The sequence below is a fragment of the Panthera onca genome, chromosome D3 (genome assembly GCF_046562875.1).
Source record: "Panthera onca isolate mPanOnc1 chromosome D3, mPanOnc1 haplotype 2, whole genome shotgun sequence".
NCBI classification, from domain to species: Eukaryota; Metazoa; Chordata; class Mammalia; order Carnivora; family Felidae; genus Panthera; species Panthera onca.
The window spans coordinates 85,713,076-85,728,565 of NC_138350.1; the positions used below are offsets into that span (position 1 = coordinate 85,713,076).

A 15,490-nucleotide genomic window follows, 5' to 3' on the forward strand; every position below is an offset into this window, starting at 1 on the left:
ATGGACGGGGCACCTGGGTACCTCAGGTAACCTCTGACCCTGGATTTTGGCTCAGGTCATGATCTCACGACTTTGTGAGTTCGAGCCTGGTATCAGGCTCTGCACTGACAGCACAGAGCCTGCTTGGGGTTCTCCCTCTCCCTCTTCTCTGCCCCCCCCCCCATATATACACATGCTCTCTCTCTGTGTGTCTCTCGAAATCAGTAAACAAACATTAAAAAAATAATAAACATGTGGACAAAAATACATGGGCATATTCACGTACCTGTCGGCCACCTAGAAGTCCCATCCTTCCCCATGCTGAACATCACACCTCACTCTCCTTAAGTGGTAGACGCATAGCGGGTAATGGTGAAGGAGGTGTGCTAACTCAGGTGATGTGAGTTCAAATCCTGATTTTGTCACTTTTAGCTGCATGACACCATCAAGTTTTTAAGCTCTCTGTGCCTCATTTTCCTTATTTGTAAAATGGGACGTATTAGTTATCTACTACTGCAGAACAGATTACCCCAGATTTAAAACAAACACATATCATCTCGATTTCTTTGGCCAAGAACTCGGAAACAGTTTAGTTGGGTGGGTCTGGCTTGGGGTCTCTTCTGACTCTGAAGGCAAGACATGGGTTAGGCTGTGGTCACTTAAAAGCTGATCTGGGGCTAGGGTTTCCAAGATGGCTCACTCACACGTGGTTCGTGTGGCTGGTGGGAGGCCTCAGTTCCCGCCCACCCGGGCTTCTTTGTGGGCTGCTTGGGTCTCCTCACAAGACGGTGATGGCTTACCAAGAATCCCCCCACTTAGTGATTTTCCATCCACTGACCCTCTTACCAGCTGTCTTTACCGTTTTCAGAGTGAAGCTGGTCTCTCTCCCCTGCTACAATAGTCTACCACAAGAAAATCTCCCTTGCCGTCTTAATAAGAATCAGAATTATGTTTTTTCATTAGCACCCTCTAGGGCAGGGTCCTTTGTCTGTTACCGAGTCCCAGCTCTGGCCCACAGGTCCACAAAGCCCACAGGTGGCTCCCTTATCCTTGGCCTGCACCCCTCCCCCCACCGGCGTGCTGTGAGGCTTTGTTCTGCTGCTGGGTGATAGCAGCTCTAATCAGTCCATATTCTTCATCATTTTCCTGTGTGAACTTGACCCCAGGCCCTCGACAACGCAAACACCAAGACCATAGGTGATCTCTCTGGGTTTCTTGAAGCTTGCCATCATTTGGCTTAAAATGGGGGGAGGAAGCATCTCCTTTTCTCTCTCTTTGAAGGGCGGGACACACAGCGTCTTCTTTTGTACCCGAGCTAGGGTGGTTGGTGAATTCGAGCGAATTCAGGCAAAACAGGTTTGGAGCCTCTCCTTTTACAAGTCCAGCATCAATCAGCACTTACCATAAGGTGAGGGGACTTAGCACCTGTTGTTCCCAACCTCCACCAAAATGCTGAACCCAAGAGCCATTAAAAGGGATCCTGGTGGGAAAGCACTCACTGCAAACATTTTTACTCTTCTTTTAGAGAGAGTGCTTTCTGACCTCAAGTCCTTTGACCAGCCACTGCTAAGATGGGACGCGAGATAGGAAGTTTTATACATGCCAAAGGGATGTTCGTTACTGTATGCAGCAAGATGTTTGCATCACCACTATTTTTCCCAGCACGGGTCTCACAGTTTTCAAATATTCTGCTGTTAATTGAAAAGAGGAAAATTACTTGTGTATAAATTATGATTAGTATAAATTCTATACTAACCCTTGACTGGCAGCCTCATGCATCACTACTTACATTCTGCATGCTTGTCTTGGGTCGTTCGCCAAGTGATATAACACCTACGGTTCCAGTGTCTGCCCCTTGAAGTATTTTCTCTGAGGCACATCTTTCAGCACATGTAAGGTATTTTGTAACCCGTGACTAGTTTCCTTCTCAAGAATGTATCCGAATAGTAAATTCGAAGACAACTACCCTCAAGTAATTGTCGCCAATGCAGCAGTTTCTAACTTTTGAAGGTGGTCAGTATTCGCCACCCCAAGCTATGCCACTTCGGCGTCTTGATGGATGCTTTTGAGCTGAAGGTAATTGGAAATGGCAGACACAGGAAGACCTCTTTGCCCTCCTCCTTTCTGCCTAAAAGCAGCGCATATATTTCCCCCCATAAAGGTGACGTACAGTCCTGTTGGTAGAGAATAGAGATCCTATTCTCCCCAGGAGGACCAGAGAGGCAGGGAGATAAGAGGAAATGAGATGAGATGAGTCCGTGTAAGAAACCTTACTCTTGATTACCATGTATTTCCTAGTCCTTTTCTCCTAATTTACTGTCCTGGAGCCCAGTCCCCTCATTCTCTGTCTATACTTCTCTACAATTTATTGCCCCCCCTTTTTAAGGTTTATTTATTTTGAGAGAAAGAGAGCACGAGTGGGGGAAGGGCAGAGAGAGAGAGAGGGAGAGAGGGAATCCCAAGCAGGCTCTGTGCTGTCAGTGTGGAGGATGATGCAGGCCTGGATCCCACTAACTTCAAGAGCATGTCCCGATCTGAAGAGTCGGACGCTTAACCGACTGAGCCACCCAGGTGCCCCATCCTTTTCTTAATAGCATACACAAACCCCCAACTCTGCTTCTTTGGGTTTTTACTTCTTTTCCATGAAGTCCCTACGCCCATAAAAATATTAATGTTGATAAAAAAAATTCATATGCCTTTTCACCTGTTTTTCTGTCTTTTGTCCGTTTAATCTGCAGGATTATAATTTAAAAGGTCACAGAAGTTTTTCTCTTTCTATGCTTTGGATTCATATCCTTTGGAAAATAACAGTGAGGAAATAAAAGGTCCGGTAAGGAGTTAGGCTTTTACTGAGGGGGTTCAGGACATCCCCCCCGCCAAATATGGCGCCTTAACATACTATTTGGAAGCTGAAGGAATTTGAGAAATGGCACCTGCAGGAAGGAGTTTCTGAGCTTCGCCAGCCCGAAGCAGGTCATAAAACAGGGGAAAGACTTTCCGACTTAACATCTGAGGCAGGTCGGAGGTGTCCTCCCTATATCCCGAGGCAAGGAGCTCATCTGTCATCTCCAAAGATAAAGAGACACCAAGCGGAATCTGAACACCCTGCTACTCTTCAGTCAACCTATTTGTCTTATCATATCTTGCCACCACTTTCCACTCTCCTTCATACCCAGCATGGAAACACTCAGGTTGAACCATTCTCCGGGTCTTCATTTCCTTAGGAAGACCCCCATGGTACATGAGCATTAATATTAAACAGATTCACTTTGCTTGTTTGCTTAAAGGGAGTCAGAATAGCCCAGATTCAAGGGGACGAGGGTCTCAAGGAACTTGCGGAGGTTTTTCACAATCACCAAAAACTCCTTGCTCTTGATCTTAACTTACTTAACTCACCTGTTAAACTCCTGAGGTCATCCAAATCCATTCAGTTCACTTTCATGACCTCTACCCCAGTCCAAACTCACCCCTTTCCTGGGCTCCTACTCTCCTTTCCAACCCTGTCCTGTGGAAATCTGTTCTCCAAGATCTGTGTAAACCCATCACTCTTAGAATAAAACTAAAACTCCTTACCTACAAGGCCTGACATGATTTGCAACCCCCCCCACCCATGTCTCCCGCCCTCACCATGCCACCTTCATTTCCTGCCTACCCATTACTCTTCACCATGCTCTAGCCCTACCTGTCTTCCTTCTTCCTCAAGTAGCCAAATTCTCTCACACCTCAGAGATTGTTCCAGAAGGCTTCCCTGCCTGGGTCTTCACATTGTTTTATCAACCTTATCTTTCAAGTTTCAGAGCAAAGATGACTTCCTCAAGGAGGCCCTCCTGGATTGACTCCTACAAGAGCGGCAAGCCCTCCCCCAGTTACTATCTGCCTCATGATCCTGTTTATTTCCTTTGCAGCACATTTGTAATCTAGACTTTTCTGTCCATTTGCTTATTTAGTGTCAATTCTTCCCTACTCTCTCTTCCCCCATTCCCACTAAATTAATCCCTTTAAGGGTGCTTTAACTTCCTTATTCCTTATCCACCACACCAAGAACTATGCCTAGAATATGGTGGATGCTCAATTAACATTTGCTAAAATATCCCCTGCACCTAAAACTAGCCTGGAACCTAACATATGTCCTGGAACATAGATGCTCAGTAAATATTTGTTGACTCCTGAATGAGCAGAAGCTGCAGTCTGGATCCGTGCATCTCACCAGTCACATGATCCGGCCTCTGCCTTCTTGAATGAGAGAACACTGGAAATTTCCTGTAACCATTCCTAGGGTTGCTCTACCAAAGTATCGCCAAAGGGGTGACTTAAAACAGCAGGGATTTATTCTCTCACAGCTCAGGAGGTCTTAAGTCTGAAGTCAAGGTGTTGGCAGGGACACGCAACCTCCAAAGGCTCCAGGGCAGAATCCGTCCTTGGTTCTCACAGCTTCTGGTGGTCATCAGGAATTGTGGGCATTCCTTGGATTGTACTGCAGGACTCCACTCTCTGCCCTCATCTTTGCCTGGCGTTCTCCCCGTGCGTTTTTGTCCAGACTTCTCTCAGACAAGGATCTGCCTGTGGAATAGGGCCCACTCTAATCCAGTATGAGCTCATTTTAAATTGATTACATCGGCAGAGACCATTTTCAAATAAAGTCGCATTCACAGGGACGGGGGTTAGGACTTCAGCATATCTTTTGGGGAATACAATTCAACCCACAGCAGTACCTAACACAATATTTATACTGGCAGCTCCAAAGGGAAATTTTCCTTTCAACTTTGACTTTTCTCTGACCTCTGCTTTGGTTTCCCTGCTTAGATTGGAAGCCAGCCCTGAGTCTAGGCAATTCACTTAACCAAGGCTCGGATTCCCTCTGGGCCCTCCAAAGTCCTTCCCCCTGGAAGCCAAGACCCGATATGTTCACTCAACCCTGTGGTTCCCAAGTGCTATTCGTTGCTGAGGAGCCTCCCTCTGATACACTAGAAGAGCTTTCACCTGACATCTAGCCTATTGGATCGCTAGAAAGATGTAATATTCATTCTAGTTGTATAATTTAATTGCATTACAAGCTGTTTTGGTTGGGTAGAGGAGATAGTCTGGGAATCTAATGACCATTTACAACATTGCATCTTTCCTTAGAAACAGTGAATTGTCAGTTAAATATATAATCTAAATGACAAATAAACTCTTACAATGTAATTGCATAGGTAAATTGGGGAACACCTAAATATAAAAAGTTAAAAATGATGCAAGAATCAAATAATATGAGAGTAATATATGGGTCACAGGGTAACAAATTACTGATGACACCTAAAAGTGCTATTCGTTCTAAGAAGGTATTTGTATTTTAATAACTCGAAACCTAAAGGAACAAAATTCTAATATAGAATATTAGTTGATGCCCTAGGAGGTACAGTATTCCTTTTTTTTTTTTTTATGATGTGTTAGGACTTTCTAATGCATTAGAATCATAAACATAGTTATAAATTTACTTTTCTGTAAATGTTGGCCCTAGCTTTTGAATCCAGTGACCAAACAACTCACTCTGTCTTGCCATAGAAAAGGGATTCTCTAAGAGATGGGTTTCTGCACTGCTATCAATGTCACTGGGAGGGGAAGCCGTGATGGCAGTTCAAGACTACCCTGAACTGGGCCATAGGAGTTCTGGCTCTCTGCCCGCTGTAGGGAAGAATTCTAACACATTCTTCCATTGTTGGCTTAATGGGGGGGGTGAGGATTATTTACTGGGTTATTCTCTACAACAGAACATAGCTCCTAAATTTCCAGGAGAGGCAAGTACATGCCATTGATTCCTCATAATAATGGGTATTTGCTAGATTTTTTTTTTTTTGCACTAAATCCACAGGGTTACTTTACATCGTGAAAGCTTCCTAAGCAGTCAGAAGGGCCCTGGATCCTGGAAGTGGAGTGGGTAGGAAAGAGTGAGGTATTTCTTCAAACTGTCTACAGATAGGAATCTTTGACCTGAAACAGAGAATAATGTGAAGCTAAGCTGGATGTACCATGGACTCATTCTATGGGAACAACGTTTTGCTGGAGAGCCACCTTTGTGAGTAAACAGGTGTCCCCGTACCTTCTGCCAGGTCTTAAAAATCCTCACAGCTCATTGTTCTGGTAACATTCCTTTGACTTCAGCATGCTCCCGGCTAGCAGAATCTAGCTGCTCATTAAAATCGCACAGACATTTTTCAGGAAAGCAAGTATTTGTCACTTCCCAAAGGAAACACCAGCCGCTCTTTAAAGAAGTGGATCTTAAAAAGGGTTTTGGAAGTCCATTTATCATGGGGCCATTCTCAAATAGATGGAGAGAGGAATGGAATATTCATATTTATTTATCCAACATTTCTTAAATCCCTACTGTGTGAAAAATCTTCATCCAAGGCATTAGTAGCATAGTGCAAATATGAACAAGACAAAGCATCTGCATTCAAAGGAGGAGAGAGAATTGTTGCAATTTAGGGGAAAGTGTGAAGGGTGACTCTAAAAGAGGTTGAACCCAAGGTAGGGTTTCCTAATAGGACGACATCACTTCTGACTGGGCAGATCTGAACCTTGCCTGATGATAAGATTTTCAACAAAGAATCAGAAAGTACGGCCGGGTGAAATGGAAGAACATTCTAGGAACAGAGAAAAGCATGAGTTCAGGCATAGGGCGGGGCCTACCTGGAGAAGCAGTTACCCAGTGTGGCCTATCGAGGGGTGATATGAGGAAGTGGACTGTGAGGCTGGAGAAGCAGGTTGGGTTCAGCTCTCAAAGAGCTTTGACGCCAGGTGCCTGAGTCACTATTTTATCAAGTAGGAGGAAGGCAGGGTGAACACAGAACTTATTATCTGCGTTGGAGCGATTTTGACACGACAAATGGCGCTCTAAACATTTGCGCCAGAACAACAGTCATAACCTGGGTACTGGTCTGGGCAAACTGGGTCCTATGGTCACACTAGTAACTGGGAGAATCTGCACAGAGGTGCTTGACTTGGAAGGAGAGTTCCAGAGAACAGAGGACACATCACGTGGCAAGTGGGCCTATTCATTCCCCGTGGCTACGACCACAAAATACCACAAACTGGATGCTTAACACCACATACATATATTCTCTCACGATTCTGAGACCTTGAAGTACAAAATCAAGGTGTTGGTAAGGTCATGCTTCCTCTGAAGGCTCTAGGGGAGGATCCTTTCTGGCCTCTTCCTAGCTTCTGGTGGCTGTCTGTCCTGCTATCCTTGCAGTTCCTTGGCTTGTGGATGTATCCCTGCAACCCTTGCCTTCCTAGTGTGCTTGCTCCCCGGGTGTCTTTATGGGGTCTTTCACTGCGTGTCTGCCCCGTGTCTCTTCTCTCATAAAGAAATCAATGACATCAGATTAAGGTACCTCGTACCAATTTAACTACATCTGCCAAGACACAATTTCCAAACAAAGTCACATTCTGAGGTTCTGGGAAGGACACGAACCTTTGGGGGACACTCTTCAACACAGCAGAAGCACCAAAGAAGGAACACGTATGAGTAGAGGATAGCTCGGGATCCTCAAAGACAGGAAGGTGGGAGGCAGCAGAGGGCAGTGGATGGGAAGGGGAAAGGGAAGTGGAGGGTGTGGAGTTTTGCTAATTCGGGCAGCTTCCCCCAGGGGCCCGGAGGGTGGAAAGCTGCCAGCATACCCCATCCTGCTTCCACCCAATTTTCTCAAGTCTCGGCTCTTCCCCACCCCCCTCCAACCCCCTCCCCCCCCCCCCGCCCCACAGCCCTTCTGGAAGGAGGGAAGACGTTTATTTAATACTAGAAATCAAACCAGACTGTAAAGAGATGGCATGCAGTTCAAGTCATGACTCAGCTGCTTTTAACTTTGTCATCTTGGACGAGTCATATGACCTCTGAGTCTGTTTCCTCCTCCATAAAATGAGGATATTGTTGATGACCAATAAAGGTCTTTCTGGCTCTAGAAGCTGCAACTTTAGGAGGAAAGGTGGAACTATGCTCCCCTAAAGGGACAGCTTCAATAGGACCCTTGGCCGTCACCATCTTTTAGCAAGTATTTTTATCTAATGACACAGCGTTTTTAGTTGCAAACAACAGAATTTGGTTGTCTGGAGCAAAATAGAAGGCTGTCAGGGGCTGGCACTAGGAACAATCTGGTCCAGTACCCTACTAGGATGTGTCCAACCCCCTTCCCCTCCCAGGCACCCTCCCCGTTTGCATCGCTTGCTCCAGGGTTAGAGTCTAATCAGCAGTCTCAGTGTGGAGTGTGCTTCTCAGCTGTGCTGGGGATAAGCCAGGATAAGATTTCCCCCAAAGGGAGATTAGGTTGCTGATAAAAGGAAGGGTTGGATGAGAACACGTGTCTATAGCCAAGAAGCATTTGGAATTCAGCCAAGCATGAAGATTTTAATAGATTTTAATTTTAATATTTAGCCACTAGTAACTCTACCCTAACGTTGTTGCTGTATTACTAATATGATTATCACTATTATTTTAATCTAGTGGTTAAGAGCTCACATTCTGGAGTCAGAGAGACCTAAGTCTGAATTTTAGCTCTGCCCCATGGCAGCTGTGTGACTTTGGGAACGTTATTTACTACTAACATACAAGAAGTCTCGGTTTTCTCACATGTAATGTGGAAATGAAAATACCGACCTTATAGATAATGGTTAAAATTAGAGGAGATTATATATTTAAAAGCGCTTCGTGCAATGCTGGTCTCATAAAATATACATTACCTAGTAATGATAATCCTTCTGGACCAGGCACCAAATTAAGTGGATTTTGTGCATTATTTCATGTAATCCTCACAGCTATCTGACATAGTTAATATCAAAACTGACTCCCTACCCTGCTTCTTTACAAGTAGAAACTGAAGTTACAACTGAGAACCTTGGTTAAGGTCACACAACTATATGAACTATCAAAGCCAAGGATGCTGGCCAGCTGACAGACTCAGAAGCCCAGGGTTTGACCCTCTCTGCTGGAGGAGCCAGCACAGTGCTATGCTAGCTCAGGGCTCACCAGGCCCTTTGCACACCCAACTGCTAGCGATTTCTTTAGATCAGATGATAGATCACTAATCTATCCTTATGAGGCAGCTTAAAGCAAGAGAGGGGGGAGTTGAAAAGTTTGCTTTTCTTATCATTACTTGTTATTACTGCTAACTTCTCTGACCATTCTATTTAGTCTGCATTCACTGTAATGAGTTATTTGAGAATGGAGTGGCATTTAGATCAGGATAACCATAATGGTACAGGTTTATGCACAAATTCCAGTAAGAACCGAAGATGATAACAAGGATCTGGCCAATCACACACAACAAACGACATCAACCTTCCATGTATTGTTTAATCCTAAAAACCGATTGAATCACTTGCTAATCCAATGTTTACATTATTAATCTACACTTTGTTCAAATGAGTATTGTGATATTTATAGAAATTAAGATCAACTATTTGAGCTTTAACTGGATGCTTTATTGAGATACAATTGAGATATAAATTAATCCTGGAACATTAAGACTTTTTTCCCTAGCCTCATGTTTCTTTTTTTTTTTAAAGGTCCCATTTCAGAAACACAACTTTTAAAGTCAACAATAATTCTTAAGCTACATTTTAAAGATACCTATCTTTAATCGCTTTTCATCACAAGAGAAATGAACATTTTTCTGTAGCTTCTCATTGGCAAAAAACCAAATTTGCTTTGACTGCTGTACGTAAGGGCGCGTTCAGCCACTTTCCAAAGAAATAAGTTGCCAACGTGCAATTTGACATCACGCTACCCTGAGATTCAGCGGCACAAACAATAGCGAATGAACTATGGTGCAAAACACTAAAAGGACTAAATGGAAAAGTAGACGGCTTGAAACAAGCAATAAGTTTTCTTCTAGCAAGCACATTTTACGATTAAGCTAGAGAAGGCGTGGGGAAGGGCTTCCCCACAGTGGCCCTGCTCCGGCTGTCCTCGGTCCCTCCCTGCCCGCGGAGACCTCCAGGCCGGGGTCGCCGCGCCAGGTGGGCGCACCCTGGCCGCGCGGAGGCCGCCGCCCCGCCGCAGGGGCAAGGGGAGGACCGGCGCCCGAGGGCCCAGAAGATTTTTCTCCTCCGCGCGAGCCAGGACCACCCGAGGAGGGGAGGCAGCGAGGAAGAACGAGCACGGAAGGGGCGGCTGGACCAGCCCGCACGGGCAGTGGGGCTCCGGGCTGGACCCAGCTCGGACCCCCGAGTCCAGCCGCCGAACACCCCTCTTTGACCCACGGCACCCCCGCCCCCACGCCCCCCGCACGCTCCCAGACCCGGCGCGCCCCCGGCCCTCAGACGCCCCGCACACGCCCTTCGGCCCGGAGCGGCCCCAGACCTCCCCGTCACCCAGGCGCCCGCGCGCCCCCGCTCCCCCCTTCCCCGACGCCCGCGCCCCCGCGCGTCCCCGCCCCCCGCGCGCCCCCGCCCCCGGCGCCCGGACGCCCCCCGCCCCGCCCGCCCCCAGCGCCGGGAAGCCCGCCTGCGCCGCGGGCCGAGTGGAGGGCGCGGGGCGGCCTCCGCTCGGCTCCTCCGCTGCCGCTCCGCGCACGGGCCCAGGCGCCGCCGCGCGCCCCTCCTGGAGGAGAAGCAGGAGGAGGAGGAGGAGGAGGAGGAAGGAGGCGGGAGGAGGAGTTGCGGGAGAGGAGGGACGAGCGCGGCAGTCGCGCCGGCGCTGGGCGAGGAAGCGGAGCGGGCCGCCGCCGGGTGAGCGTCTGCGGAGCCGAGTCGGAGGCTGGGTCTGGGCTTTGCTTTCTGCTCCCTCGTCTCCGTAACCCGGGAAACTGGCCGCGGGGGGCTGCTGCTCCCCTCGGGGCGGCGGGGGCGGATCCGGCGCTCGCCGGAATGGGGAGGCCGTCCGGCGCGCCTGCAGCCCGGGGTCCCGGGCGGCGCGAGGCCCCGGCCGCCGCGGCGGGTCCGCGGGCGGGGGGACCGGCGGGGAGCGGCGTCCGGGAAGCCGGGCCGGGCGGCGGGGAGGCCGGGCCGGGGAGGGCCGAGGCCTGCTTCCGCCGGGCGCCGGCCCGACCCCTCGGCCTCCCCTGTCCGCGGCGCGCCGGGCCGGGCCTCCGCCTTTGTTGCCCGCAGCCCCGCCGGGGAGAGGCCGGGGCTCGGCGAGGCCTGGGGCGGCGGCGCGGGGCCTGCGCGGCTCGCACCCCGCCGCTCGGCCCCGCGCGGCCCGGCCCCGGCCCCCGGCCCCCGGCCCCCGGCCGCGGTCCAGGGGCCGCAGGGCGGGCTCGGGAGGGCCCAGGCCGCGTCGCCGCCGCCGCCGCCGCCGCCGCCCCCGCCCGCCGGGAGGTCGCGCGGGGGGCCCCCCGTGTGTGCAGCGCGTGACGGGGCCGCCGGATAGGATTTACTTACGCGGATGTGGGGGCTGTGGAATTTGAAACTGCCCCTGGAGCCGAGACAGGCCTTAATTCTCAATTTGCTTCAGGACTTGGCAACTTCAGGGACACCATTGTGGCTCGTTAGGTAGCACAACTATTGACATCTCTCGGTGGCAGGTCCTGGCACAGAACTTGGAATGTGTGCAGCAGGCCGGATGCCAACTTCGCGTTCAGTCGGAATGGGAAACGCGGGGCTCCCGCCCCCACCTTGTGGGATTAGGGGCCAGGTGGGAATATGCGGTAAAACCCAGGCTTCCGGTAATGAGACCGAGAACGTTTGAATTGGGTTCAGCGGGTGTTTCTTGAGCGTCCACCCTGGGGAGGGCAACGTGCTACTTTGTGTGAGGACGCAGGACGTAGTAATCCCAATAAAATTGTGAATGAGACACCAAATCCGTTTTTAATTGCCTGTGTTTCTTGGAATACAGCTCTGTTTTGTAATCAAACAAAAGTAAACTGCCGTCTACTCCGAGATGAAATATCCGAGGTGTTCTCAACCGTAGTAAGCATAAATATATCTTGACTTAAAAAAAAAAAAAAAAAAAACAACCGACAAAGAACGACGTGGAATCCACTTAGCTGATTCGAATGAATGAATTTTAAATGGAGTACTTAGTGCTATGGAGAGTCGGCGCTGTTTAAAAACATCAGTGATGTTGTTCACCCAAGTTTCACAGAAAAAAACCACGAAAGGGTAGCCTGTGAGACACCTCTTTTCCTGTGTGCTCTCTAATTTTCTCATGCTGCATCACCGAGTGTGAATGCTGTAACTTTCAGGATCCGTCGCTGTTCTAAACACAGTACGTGGCCCCAACCCCTGATATCATCCTCCATGTTTTCTGCCTTTGGGGAAGCTGGCTCACCTTTCTCAGAAGAACTTGGGGTTTGGCAAGTGCTGTCCACGGTTTGATCTGGTTAAGGATGAGCCCTTAACCCTTTTTAGGTCTCCATTTGGCATCTCTTTTGAAATACTTTCTCCTTTTATTATCATCTTTAAGCGCCTTCTAAATCGGTGGGGGTACCTCGCACTGCCCCTTTCCTCTTCTTTTGGTGGGAAGATAGGGCAGGCCTTAACATGGCCTCCGAGGGAACCAGGGGCACACCCTGGGATGTCACGCGGCACCCTCCCAAGGCAGCACCTTGCAGGGAGTGGCAGAGAAAGGGTTTGGGTGCCCTTGACCTGGGCCGTAGCCGACTTGGGCTGGGCCATGACCTCAGAGGAGAAGCTCTGCAGCACTCATTGGATTCCTACTCATCTTGCCATCCTGAGTGTCCCTTTTAACAGCCGCCTTTTTGGGGAACAGAAGCAAGAGTCTGCTTAAGACTGTCTTGTTATGTAACGTCATTCCTCAGAGAAAACCGGTAGTTTTCTCCATTGTGGTGAGTTTTCAGGAAACTTTTATGTTGCTAACGGTGGGTGTCTTTGATTTTGCTCATAGGAGTAATTGTGTGATCTTAAAAAGTCACGGTATAGTCTGAAAATAGGAAATGTTATGTCCACTTCTGAATTAGTGGCAATTACTGTTGTCTCAAAAATACGCAGTCGTGTGAAATGGGTTGATACACGAATATGTTGAGTATGAGGTCAGATACCCCATGTTGTTTATAATATAGTACAACTAATGGATGTGTGTGCATCTCTTTTAATACGTGATAAAGTTAGGTAGGTAAGTAACAAGCTATGATCACCTTTTGCTGTTTTGTTTGTTGTGTCTTTTTTTTTTTGTTTGTTTTAAGTTCATTTATTTTGAGGGAGAGAGAGCGTACGTGAGGGAGGGGCAGAGAGAGAGAATCCCAGTCAGGCTCCTTCTTCTTGTCAGCACAGAGCCCAATGGAGGGCTCGATCTCATGGGGACTGTGAGGTCATGACCTGAGCTGAAACCAAGAGTCCGGCCATGACCGACCGACTGAGCCACCCAGGTGCCCCTGTTTGTCGCATCTTTTATGGGAAGCGAAGATTATCTATTTCAGTTCTTGGTCCTCATCCCTAATCTTTTTCCAGTTTTGGAAATGGCACATCTGTGGTGCCTGAGTACTTTTGTGAAATTACTCCTTTTACAAGGGAGAAATTTATAGTACTAGTGTATGGCATAAAAAGGGGGAACTTTCTTGTGTGACTAGATTGATCGAAAGAGTAGTTCGGGCAGTAAAGGCGAAAGAGCAGTGGGGACATGTTTTAAATTGTATTGACAGTGAAACTGTCATTAATGTTTTTGTGGTTTGTTACTCTGTACGGTGTGTTTCACTAATGAACAGTGAAGGCTTTAGGACTAAGGGCACATTTGGCTGGGGTCTTTGATGATCCATAACAAACCTTAAGTTTTACTTAGTTGGAACAATCATATTAGGTGGCTGTTGGTCTTGTTGATGTTTCAAGAACAGGCGTACTCGGATAAAGTCATTTAAGATTTCAATCTTCATGTTGCAACCGAGGACCTTTTGGAGGTGTTTGCTCTTTAGTATGCGTTACTAGCCTTGTGACCTTGAATACATTTTATGTCTCCTCTGAGTCTTATTCCTTCTGTGGGTCTGATGTGAGGATAATAAATCCACCTGACAGTTGTTGTGAATATATATTTCGTTTAAAGTAAAATCCAAACTCTCCGTCTTGGGCTACAAGATTTCCGCCTAGTTCTTCAGCTCATCTTGAATCCCCTTCTGTGTCTGACCAAATAGTTACACTCTGTCCTTTCTATTCCCTAACGTTGCAGGCTGCTTCTGGCTTCCTCATCTTACATGGTAGTTCGGTTTGCCTAGCATGTTCTTCCTGTGGTTGGTTCATTCTCAGACCTTAACGCCAGGTTCACCGCATCAGGGAAGTCTTTACTGTTCCTAACAGCTCCTTCAGTAGTCCTGTCTAATCAGGTCTTATCAGTTTGTATGTTTTCTCATAACGTTTGTTTCAGTCTGTAACTATTTTGTTTATTTGTTTTGGTCTTTCTCCACATGTAAGTCCCACATGGGCCAGCCGTGGCCTGTGGTTCTTCTGTCTCTCCCTAACACAACCCGTGGGGACATGGACAAAAAGTGATTATAGTTTTTACGTTGGTATCTACACATCAAAGGCAAGGATGTGCTGTAGATCATAGAAATCTGGTGTTTTTTTTGTGTTGCTTATTTATCCCCATCTGAGCTGATCTTAGCTAAATGAATCACAGCACTAATAATGCCAAAGTTTTTATAGCTACGTGGCCCAAGTAGCCTCACACCATGAGAACTGCTTTTTTTTTTTTTTAAAGTAAGCTCTATGCCCAACGTGGCAAGCAGCTCAGTGGCTGCTCCTAAGACTCACCAACCCCAAGATCAAGAGTTGCATGCTCTACCGACTGAGCCTGCCAGGTACTCCAAGAACTGTCTTTTTTTTTTTTTTTTTTTTTTTTTAATGTTTATTCTGAGAGAGAGAGAGAGAGTGCGTGAGTGGGGGAGGAGCAGAGAGAGAGGGAGACACAAAATCCAAAGCAGGCTCCAGGCTCTGAGCTGTCAGCACAGAGCCCGACGCAGGGCTCAATCTCACGGACTGTGAGATCATGACCTGAGCTGAAGTCGGACGCTTAGCCGACTGAGCCACCCAGGTGCCCCCAAGAACCTTCTTTACCTGTAGAGCAGGCATCCCAATAACAACAACATTCACTCATGTGTCCAACTGGCTGATCACAAAGACTGGGCATCTAGCCTTGAATTTCATCTCTGAATTTATAGGGGAGGTTTTTATTTTAGTTTTAAACTTTTATTTAAAGTTTATTTACTTAGTTTGAGAGAGAGAGGGAGAGAATGAGTGGGGGAGGGGCAGAGAGGGAAAGAGGGAATCCCAAGCAGACTCCGTGCTGATGCAGGGCCCAGTCCCACGAACCACGAGATCAGGACCTGAGCTCAAATCCAGTCAGACACTTAACCGACTGAGGCACCCAGTGCCCCACTCCCCTTTTCTAAAGTTTATTTATTTTGAGAGAGAGAGAAGGAAGGGCAGAGAGAGGAAGAGAGAGAATCCTAAGCAGGTTCTGCACTGTCAGCACAGAGCCTGATGCAGGGCTTGAACTCACAAACCTTGAGATTATGACCTGAGCTGAGATCAAGAGTCAGAAGCTCAACCCGCTGAGTCACCCAGGTGCCCCTATAGGGGAGGTTTT

General features: G+C 48.0%; 1 protein-coding gene and 1 long non-coding RNA gene across 7 annotated transcripts in view; one reads left to right on the plus strand and one right to left on the minus strand.

The window, feature by feature from the left end:
* LOC144613790 (uncharacterized) overlaps window positions 1–11,499 on the minus strand; it is a 42,529-nt gene extending 31,030 nt beyond the window's left edge. Inside the window, exon 1 of the long non-coding RNA XR_013551184.2 lies at window positions 11,338–11,499. This is a non-coding gene — a long non-coding RNA (uncharacterized LOC144613790). The remainder of the gene's footprint in view (window positions 1–11,337) is intronic.
* SOCS6 (suppressor of cytokine signaling 6) overlaps window positions 10,562–15,490 on the plus strand; it is a 39,360-nt gene continuing 34,431 nt past the window's right edge. For 2 of the 6 annotated variants that reach the window (XM_060614076.2, XM_060614072.2), the window contains exon 1: window positions 10,562–10,686. The gene's annotated coding sequence lies outside the window, so the exon portion shown is untranslated. Of the gene's footprint in view, window positions 10,687–11,500; window positions 12,744–13,147; window positions 14,703–14,788; window positions 15,469–15,490 lie in introns of those variants that run through there. The other 4 variants (XM_060614077.3, XM_060614073.3, XM_060614074.2 and 1 more) reach the window with 4 other exon arrangements.